Source organism: Lycium ferocissimum, unplaced genomic scaffold, assembly GCF_029784015.1.
Source record: "Lycium ferocissimum isolate CSIRO_LF1 unplaced genomic scaffold, AGI_CSIRO_Lferr_CH_V1 ctg20935, whole genome shotgun sequence".
In the NCBI taxonomy this organism is placed as follows: domain Eukaryota; kingdom Viridiplantae; phylum Streptophyta; class Magnoliopsida; order Solanales; family Solanaceae; genus Lycium; species Lycium ferocissimum.
Genome location: NW_026719377.1, coordinates 1 through 11,236, shown reverse-complemented (window position 1 = coordinate 11,236; position 11,236 = coordinate 1). Strand labels below are relative to the sequence as shown.

General features: G+C 30.8%; 1 non-coding gene across 1 annotated transcript; it reads left to right on the top strand.

Moving 5' to 3' along the window:
- Window positions 1-7,112: 7,112 nt before the first annotated feature.
- On the top strand, window positions 7,113-7,218 carry LOC132043091 (U6 spliceosomal RNA). The gene has a single exon (XR_009411662.1). It is a non-coding gene; the product is annotated as a U6 spliceosomal RNA (small nuclear RNA).
- The last annotated feature ends 4,018 nt before the right edge of the window (window positions 7,219-11,236 follow it).

The following is an 11,236-nucleotide window of genomic DNA, read 5'->3' as shown; positions in this document are numbered from 1 at the left end:
GAGAGTGATTGAGAGACTCGAGGTTTTTGTTTATCGAGAGTTGACAGAGAGACTCCGAGGTTTCTCACGGGAGATCGAGAGTGACAGAGACCCGAGGTTTCGCCGAGATCGTGAGTGCTTGTTGCCCGAGGTTTCTTGCGGAACGATGGAGTGTCCGATGCCCGAGGTCTTTGCCGGGATCGTGAGAGGTGCTCGTGATCCGAGGTTATATTCCGAGAAGCGAGTGGTACATGGACTTCGCGGGTCCCCCATGCGGTCACGACTATGAGGCATTGCCATAGCATGTGTGTACGGGAGTGGAGTGTGAGAGGTGACTACGCATTGCATAACATTTACATAGCACGACATTGCATTACATAGCACTCCATTTGAATGATCATTCATGTCATTGCATGGCACATTCTCGATTGATTCTTGATTTGTGAATTACCGAGTTGTTGTTTGTGAGTATTTATTTTAAAGGCTCGGATGGAATCGAGGTTTATAGAATTCTCCCTAGGCTTATAATCCGAGATATTGAGATCCCTATGACTATCGTTAATGCAAGACTTTCTCATGTGCTAGATGTGTGATCGTGTTTGATTACTTATCCGCTACTTGTTAGTTGCTTCTTGTTTATATGCGTGAACCAACCATTGTCGGCCTATGATACCTACGAGCCTAGTGTTGTGCCCATACTACTCTTGCTACACTCCTTCCGGAGTGTAGAGTTATTTTCAAAGATGTTCGGAGTCTCACGACCGTTTCGAGGCATTCGTCAAAGACATTTGGGTGAGCTATTGCAACCCGCAGTCTCTCCTTAGATTTCGTTGTTCTCTATCCTTAAACGTAAGTCGTATCCAGGTTTGAGTCATTATCTATTCAAATAGTAAACTTCTTAGAAGCTCTTGTATGAGTCTAGAAATAGGATTTTGGGAATTTCTTATAATAATAGCATTTATTCCGCATGTTGTATCAAATTTAGGTAGTTATCCGGGGGTTCGCCACCGAAGGTTAGTGTGGGTGCTTCGCATGATCCATGATTTGGGTCGTGACACTCCGAAGATCTAGAACAGGTCCTAGAAATCTTCATCTTTTTTCTTGGCCCCTTTAATCCCGGAACTATATAACAATGCATTCTCCATGGGTGCAGCCTTTCTGGTGCCAGGATAATGGTAATAAAGCAGTTCAATTTTAAACTGCATCAAGTTATGAAACGGTGAAGAGAAGTTGAGATCGTGGTTCAAGATTGTGGGGTAAAGACGCACAGGAATGAAGTTATATTACGTGTTGCAACCGGTTAGGATTTTAGTTGTAATTCAAACCCATTCAATTCAAATTTATTATTATTATTTTATTTTATTTTTAAAAGGAAAAAAATGCAAAGTTTGATGGATATGCAGAAAAACGTGGTCTTCAAGACCGCTCTTAAACACGAACTGTTCTAAGTAACTGCGTCGAAATTCCGGACCGTGTTCTGATTTGGAACCAAATTGTCTCTGCGTTTCTAATTTATTTCTCTTTTTGCATTTATTAACTTTACCACTTGGTAACTTCCCAATAATTTTTAAATTAAAATTCAAAACACTAACTAAATTAACTACATTAATAACTAATGTAACCACCTTTTGTCTTAAAACTATCCTGTTTTTAATAATACTAGTATAAGTACCCGCGCGATGCGCGGAGAGCACAAAAGAAAAAATCACATTTTGTATTATTTAATATAATACAAATAAATAAAACTTTTTTCCTAAATTCTGTTTTATTTACTTTTTTATTTATTTTTCACAAATTGTCTAAATTTATAAATAATAATCTTTAATATTATTTAATTATTCTGTTTTATATTTTTTAAATTATTCAAATGTATAAATGTCCTCACTATCTCTATCCCCTCGTCGTATGTTTTCGTACCTTCATAATTTATTGATTTTCTCTTGTTAGTTATGTTGCCTATTATGAAATTATCATATAAAAAATTAAGCCACTACTTTGAATTTGTTTAAAGTATAAAACGAAAAAAATCTTATTATTGTATTATCAATATCCGTACCGATATTTCTCAATGATTGTTATTTTTCATTACGCGCAAATAAGAACATAAAATTTTCTTCTTTTTTATCATCAATATAAAAATTTGGATTTTTATTATAGAAAATTTTAGTGAAAATTAATTATCTTTGTAAAACTATTGTCCTCTTTATTCGTTTGCCTACTATATATATATATTAATTAGCTTTTACCATTTAATTTTTACCTTGAATCCAAAAAATATAATATTTTACCCTAAATTGTAATTTTGAAGTAATCTAAAAACAAATATATAAGTCCTTTGAATATTTTGTTCTAAAATCTATTTATATTTTCATAATTGTTTCTTATATTAATTATAATAAGAAATTGGATTTTCCGCTTCCGTTTTGTTATCATTATAAAATTTTAAGATTTATTTTTTCATTTTGAGATTACCTATATGAAAATTTCATTAGTTTTTCACTTGATTTAATATTCTTGCCTGCAAGTCTTTTTTTAAATTTAATATAAGATAGCTATAAATAGAAGTAGAATTTGTTATTACCGAAATAATTCTTTTATATTCTTATGGTACAAATCCTACTTGCGTTTAAAGTTCTTTCTTCGTTGTTTAAGCTTATCAAGAATATTTAAGTATTTGTTATTTATTATATTATTTTATATACAAAGTTTAAATACCATTATATTATCTCTATTTTATTTTCGTCATAACTATTTTTAATTTTTTATTCGACTGTCCTTCTTCAATTGTGTGATATTATTACCATGTTTTAACTTTGTCCAAAAACTATCATGTGGCTTTTTCTAACGCATCACTTGACTTAATAAGTTAATATCCAACCTTTACCAGGAGAAGATAAAAGAGGTTAAGAAATTTATTCCAACTCAAATTTCAAAATAGTGTCGCTAATGAACTGTTAGGAACATAAATTTTTAATTAGAAAAAGTATAAGCAACTATAATCCATACACTGATATATTTGTATGAATTATGTTTGTCATCCTATTTAATTTTGCTTTATTTCATTATTAAGTTTTGCAGACTAAAATGACCAAATGATCAAATAGTGTCTCAACAACATATATATAATCTAGTGATAAGTGATTCTTATTATTATTAAACGTACGTATTCTTAATCATATGCATCATTAATTTGATAAAATATTTGTATAAATATGTTCAGAAAGTAATTTCACAATATTACATCATTACTCATATAAGCACACGTCTTGACCCAAACCTGTTTAATATAGACGCTGTTATTTATTGCTTGCCCCCATTGATTGCAATATGCTCAAATATTTTTTATCAAACTTCTCTGCCGCACCGCTGTTGCAGCAGCGCTCACTTTTACTATTACTCTCTCTTTGCAAGGGCAACGAATGACGAAAAGAAGTGGACTTTCTGCTCCTGCAATGCATCATAAAATTTCAAATAAGTTTAAATTTTCAAATAACTCAACATACGATAATGATGATTGTCTCTGTATATCTTTTATTAATGGTAATGTTAAACGATAGTGGTACTCAAAATATATCCTTAAAACCATTGGCTTAAGTAACTAAATCTAAAATCTCGTAATGATCAACCTTATGAATTACACATAGTTGCTTCAACCGCAACTATGTATATCTAATATTTGGCAGAGAATTCAGAATTTTCAAGTCCAATTAGTACCATCTATTCCGCATTGAAAAAGCTTGATTTCATTAATTCTAAAAAACTCTAATCTCCAGGATAAGGCTCGGGACATGAATATCCGTAGACAAACAGGAATTAGTAACAATCAATCGCAAATACGCAAGACCACAAAAATCAGATGAAATATGATATAGCCTAAGTTATAGTATTTGACTTAAATTAAATGAACCCACGCTATTCATTCATTTTTTAGGAATATATGTTAGTCCAACCTTGTGTCACAGATTAGTTCGTTAATACAAATATATTGGTATTTGTAATACATAAATAGACTATCAAGAAGAAACAATTTGATGCCTTGCTTCTGTTTTGAACTTTATCATATGCAGAAAGGCAAGAATAAACTTAATATTTTTTAGAGTTGCTACTGCAAATAAATTTACCATGATAAAAAAAAAATCAAAATGAATATAAAAAGATTAAACTGCACCATCAGATACAACTATAATGAATATTAAGGAAAGAAAATTGTAAAAAGCTAAAATAAAATCAAAATTATACACATTCACAGATCCTTCTTCCAAAGTGGCCTCTCCCCTTGGTGTTTTCGATGGCCGTCTCATCGCTGCTAAGAAAACCGAACACGCATCCCCTTCTCTTATCCCTACTGCTTGCCGCCTTCATTATATGAACTGCATAAATTAGAATTTAGATATACTGACGAAAAACTAAGCCTTGCAGCAGACACGTTAAAAATGCATATCTATACCATCAACCACTGCTGCTCCCTCTTATGAACCCAAGGAGAGCAAATGCGTGAAGTAAAATAGATATAACAAAAAGCTATCATTTGGAGAAGCCAAGTCCGATGCAAAAATGTATTAACGAGAAAGCATATCTCCCGAATAGAAATATTCTAATACCGTCAGTAGAGACAATGTGTGTAGAAAGGCATCTATAAGAAGAAAAAAATATAAAGGACACGGTAGGTAGCTTCACAATTGACAGTTCCAAAACTGACCACTAATTCAAAAAATAACTGCTAACTCTTGAACGTGGATGAAAGAGGTTTTCTTGTGGGTGTGGTGCTTGAGGGATACTTTCATATTATTTTTTATTTAATTAAAATTCTAAACCTCACTCTCGATTAAAAACTTAAAATTCAAAATTCAAACTTCTAATATTAGGTCAATTCCATTTTAGTTGCTACGTTGAAACTTGAGAGACTCCAAATAATGAACGCTTGTATGTGATAATGAAGGAGTGAAATGAGGGAAATGGGGAAGTTACAAAGGTGGGTTTTGGGGTTTGTAAGTTTTTATGTCTCTTTTGCAGTTATTAACTTTACCACTTGGTAACTTCTCAACAACTTTTAAATTAAAATTCAAAACAATAACTAAAATAACTAATATTACCTAAATAACTAATTTTAGGTAATATTAAAATTCAAAACAATAACTAAAATAACTAATATTACCTAAATAACTAATTTTAGGTAATATGTCCTAAAACTATCCTCTTTTTAATAATATATAGAAGACTAGTATACGTACCCGCGCGATGCGCTGATTGTTTTAAAGAAAAAAAAAGTGAAAAGAGATAATTGTAACAATCTTATATTTAAGTTTTGATCATCTTGGATAATGCTTAATTGAACATAAGTGTACTAAATCTTCTTAAACAATATATATTTAGGTACATCATAATTACTTGTAACAAAAATGTGACTAAAGAACTTTATTTTATTTTAAAGCATAATAGTTTTAACATGGGTGAATTACATTTTAGCATCAAAATTTTAGGTCAAAGTGACCGTAAATCATTTGAATAAGGAGAACGCACAAAGACATGAATCATGCACTTACAACCGTCAATGTTATACTATCCAATCAAATAACTTTGTGATCCATTTCTTGCATTAATTTCTGAAATCTTCTTTATGGCACTGTGCAAAGTGCTACTCTGAACAATAAAACTTCGAAATAATAGCTTGAGGAAGCTAGATTCATTTGTAATTTTTGTTGTTACATTTTATCTATTACTTACTCACCAAGTAGATTAATGTAAAGTAATCTTAATAAATCTAACCTTTCAAGTGTTTAAGAAAACCCTAAAATACAAAAGATGATATAAAAACTACAGTGCTTTCAAAACACTCTTATAATGACTGATTTTTATAAATTTACTAATGGAATATAAAAAAAAATTGGGCTAAAGAAAATAAAAGAGAAAGTTAGCCAATACATGATCATAAGCTTCCTAATAGGAACTTCCTTGTAAAAAGATAAAACATAAGTTGACTTGATTAATATATATTTTGAAAATGTCGCGCATTGCGTGGGTACCAAAATTATCATCATGGGAGTACATGTTGCAATTCAATACTATTTGTAATCTTAGAAGCTGTGAGCAAAGAAAGTTCTAGAAGATGCTAAAATTCCAATACATCTTCTTATGTAATGACATATCTTTTAGTTAAAGAACATTTTAGTATCCAATCAAACAATGACCTAGCAGCCCATCAATCTGGAATACAGTACCTGAGATGCAAGCAGAGGAACAACTTGCATTTTTGTTGAATTCCTTCAACACATTAAGCTATTAGATATAATGGGTAAATTTATCATTTCTAAAAGAAGAAGAAAAATATCCACCTTACTGCGATCCTTGGTCAAATTAAGTACGCATTTTTTCTTTGATGTATGGCCTTCGATTATGCTCATTTCTTCTTTTGATCTTTGACTTCTTTAACATCCTTAATTGTAAGCATTCTTGAAGCTATAGCCATAACCATTAGCTCCCAGAAAGCAACTTGCATCATATGCAATGCAAACCTGCACTAACACAATCAATCTTAAGTTTTAGACCGAGGAAAAGTACTATTTTACACATAAAATATTAATTGTAAAGAAACATCCAAATAGTATGATTAGCTGAATGTATGTGCCATTATATAGGTATCCACTCAAACACCACGGTTTCAATTTCTTTTGAAAAAGATCTACACATTATGTTTTAGATACTATTAGATAATAAAATTAAAATATTTTATCTTTAAATATATCCACCCGCAAGAAAATATTAAATTTATCTTTAAAAGAATATTATCTCCAACGCAAATTTAAATTCTTTTTATTAGTAGCAAAATGCATACAACGATTGGGAAAAGATTCATAGTAAATGTACTTATGTCCACAAAATCATCATGTATATAGCACTTATACTATATTTTAAAAACGTTTTCCCAAAATTTGAAAAGTCATGTATATTCATCTCCTAATATCAATTCAAAAACTTTTTTGTATTCCAATTCACTAACTAAAAATAGTAACAATTTTTTTTGTATTATCCTCAAAAATTATATAATTTAGTTATGACAATTTCAAACTATGTCCATGAACATAACCAAATAAGGTAAGTTATAAGCGTAATTGTAATAACAAAAAAAACCATTATCATCACCTTAAGAACATGCCGATAAAATTGGAACGATACATAGAAGATTAGCATGACCCTTGCGCACGGATAACATGCACAAATCAAGAAATAATCCAAATTAAAAAAAAAAATTGTAATAAGAAAAATTAGCAACTATTTGGAACTGACCATTATATTAATAAAGGTGGATTTTCTTCTTTTTCGATGGATGGTATTCACTCACCAATTGCGATCAACATTTTTGCTTAAAATGACATTATAAAACATACAAATAAACCATAACTATACCAAAAATAAGAATAATTCTAGAGAAATATAAATTAGAATTGTATGCATATTCAAAATGTTTATGCCATCGTATTTATTATGTTTATTGTTGCAAGTTTCTATTGTGATCTTGCATGTCCAAGTGTTCTTGAAGAAATTGGATTTTATATGAGAAGTTGGAAAGTCTTTTGAGGAGTAAAGAAGAGTACCAATAATATATTTGAATTTTGAATGCTTGAAATCATCCATAAAAAAGGTTACGCTGTTGTTCCTTTTTCTCCATATATTCAACCACCGTTGTTCCTTTTATCCTTGATTTACCTTCTTCTGCTTTCACAAAAACACCAACCAAAGCATGCAAGCGATAGGTACATTTTTAAACGTACCAAGTGTCAACCTTCTGAAAATGAATGTTGCCACTCTCATTTCATATATCTTTCTTTTAATTTCCTTCTTTATTTTTGTCTCTTTCAGTGACACAATAGAATGGGAAAGTTCGTATTATAGTAAGAACCATTGGTATTGTATAAAAGAGTACACTCTAGAGAGAATTCATTTACTCTATTTGTTCATTAATATTTATCACTTTTACTTCCTCGCTATATAAACCAAATGAAATTTGAAAATGTTAGAAGTGCTCTTTTTACATGTTGATAAAAGAAACAAAAATTTGGTGTGTCAAAATTTTAAGCAAAAGTGCAAAAAACAAATTAAGAGGAAGAGTACCTTGTGCTTCATCAAGATAAGCCAAGTGATATTTTAGAAGAACTTTGAAACCATTTTGAGCATCTGCCAGCTAAACTATAATTGAAGCAATATTTAAAGTTGGAGCAGTGATCTTGAGCAAGAATGAAAGGAAAAAATAAATAACCTAAGAGTAAAAATGGTAGCATAGTGCGCGGGGGAATGGAGAATGAGGAAGTTAGAGACATAGGTGGGTTGTAGAGTTGGTTTTGGTTAAATAGGTTTTTTTTTTTTTTTTTAATATATTTTTCTTATTTTATTATCCTTTTGGGAAAGTTGCAACCCTATCTAAAACTGTCTATTAAAAGGAAGTACCTTCTAATCCCCACAACAAATTAAACTGAAAAGATATCGTGGCGGTTAAGTTTGTCCATATGTTGCCATTTAATGGAAAGAAAAAAAGAAAAAAAAAACAGATGCCCCTAGTTGAGAACTGGAATGTAGTTATTTAACATTTTATACAATTACAATAGGGATTGTATAAATAAATCATACAAAATTCTTTGTTCGGTTCACCTAGGTAAAATTGTACATCTATAATCAACCCTAAAAGTCCTAATTTTTCTCCTTATTGTTTCAGTTTAAAAGAAGCATATTTCGTGTAGTGATATCTTAATTATCCTCTAATGATAAAGCTCTAAATTGTAATCATTTTCAAATTCAAAAACTTCATCGGGCTAGTATTAAGGTAAAAAATAAAGTAAAAAAAGGAGATGAAAACTTGTGTTTTAGTTGCTATTAAAAAGGAGCCAAAAAAAAGTGGGTTCGAGGGAAATGCAGAAACAAAACGTGGGTTTTATTTTTTTTGCAGGAGTTTTTTATCCCTAATATTTAGGAACCACCAACTGTTCAGTTTTTTTTCCCCATTTTAATCAAGACCACTTCCTTTAAAAAATACAAATGGAGTAACCAATCAATAACTAATCTAACCACTTTTTAATCTTTTTAATAAATTGTGTTGAATACTTATACTTGATTCGTGCAATTCAAATTCATCTTCAATGTTTCAAGGAAAAAATTTATGTTTCTAGACCATTACTCAAAAACAGAAATTAAAAACAGATTTGTACTTTTTAATAAATTGTTTTTAATACCTTTCTCATGTAATTCACAAAAATATTTTTTATGTTTCAAAGGAAAAATATTTAGATGTATATGTTCCTTAAAATAGAAATATTTAATTATTTTTAAATTCAAATTTAAAAACAATAACTACTACAACCAATTATTAACTAATTAAAAACAATAACTACTACAACCAATTATTGACTAATTAACTATTTTTTATCCTAAAATTAACACGTGTCTTAATCCTACGCTGCCACTTGTCAACATCATAGGGCAAACTATCCTCTTTTTAATAATATAATAGATAATAGATAATAGATAATAGATATAGATTGTAATATGAGTCAAATATGCAAACTCCTACAAAGTTGCTTTATCTAAGCGTCTGCCGACCAGCAAATCGCCCTGGACATATCATGTAAGACCGTCAGAATTTTAATCTGTATGGGATTGAAAGTGGTTGCATGAATTCATTATTAGTTCTCAATTGTTTTTCTTTTTCTTTCTGAAGTTAGACATTAATGAATACTTATGTTCCAAATTATTGTGCTTCTTTAGTTTGATTTTATGTTACTTCTATTTTTCAAGTAATTGTTCCCTATTTTAATCCGTTTGGCATGAGGAAACTTGTACTGTGTTTAATCATGGTTTACATCCTAACAAACAACTAAAGGGCGCATTATCTCTGGCCGAATATGTACTAGAGTCACCGTACGTTTTTTACATATTATAATTAAGCCTGGCAACCGGTGTGCTTTAACCGGCAAACGACCTAAACCGGAACCGAAAACCGGTAAATCAATTCCGTTAACCGCTTAAAACTTACCGGTCCGGTTTTAATTTTTTGAAACCGAACCGACCGGTTAAACCGGTCAAAAATTAAAAAAAAATTTTTTTTTTTTTTTTTTTATAGCCGTTGGATAAGTAATTGTTTTCGGACTGCACAACGGTCCATTTGCAAAAAATGCCGTTGGCAAACGGTTCCAAACTCCCCTTTTGGCCAACCCCCAAACTTTTTTTTTTTTTTAACACTTTAACCCATCCCCCACCCCTATATAAACCCTTCTCCATTTTCATTTTAATCCACACCAATTCACTCTTCTCTTTCTCTCAATGTCTCTCAATTATAGTTACTTTGCAACAATTGGCCACTTTAAATTTCTCTCAATTAAATATTATAAAGTTTTATTCTAGTTTCAATTATTAATTTTGTAATTATAATATTGTTGGTGGAGTTGGTGATTTTGCAACAATCCGAAGTAGCTTTGGTGGATTTGCAATTCTAGCCGCCATCACTTTGTTGGAAATTAGTCTGGCAATTTGGTACCTTCGTTCCAACTCTATCTTTATTTTTCGCTATTTAATTTACGCAATTTAATTCTATCAATTTAATTTGTTGCAATTTATTTTTTTGTGATTTATTTGAGTGTGATTTAAATTAATTCTATTTAATAATGGCGAAGAGATTTAGACGTGGTGCCGGTAGTAGTGGTATTGTTAGGGGTGGGTTTAATGAGGAAACATTTGTGAACGAAAAACCTAATTTAGGTATTAATATTGGTGGAAATAATCCACTTTTAGATCATGAGGCAATGCAACAACGTTATACCGACACTTTTAATGAAATTGATGATGATGATGATGATGAAACACAAGCCCCCGAAAATCCCATAGGAGATACATGTCCTACACAATCACATACACAAGACAAACCGCCAAGAACTCGTAAGCCAACCGCTAAAATTTAAAAATTTATGACTAAGAATAAGGAAAGCCAAGTATTTGCTTTTAGGCAACAAACTAATAAGGATGGTGGAACGGGTACACTAAATAATCATATGAAAGTTAAACATATGGATGTTTGGGGAGAGCAAACGGGTTCAAATGTGGGGGGGGGGGTATTCAAATTACGATAGACCTACAAACTGGTAAAAAATTTAAGTATGACAAGAAAAAAGAGCGTATAGAAATGGCTAAAATGGTTGCTTTTGATGCTCTACCATTTTCCTTTCCTTTGGGTTTGGTTTGTTACTTATATTCAACGTTGTTATAATCCGTTATT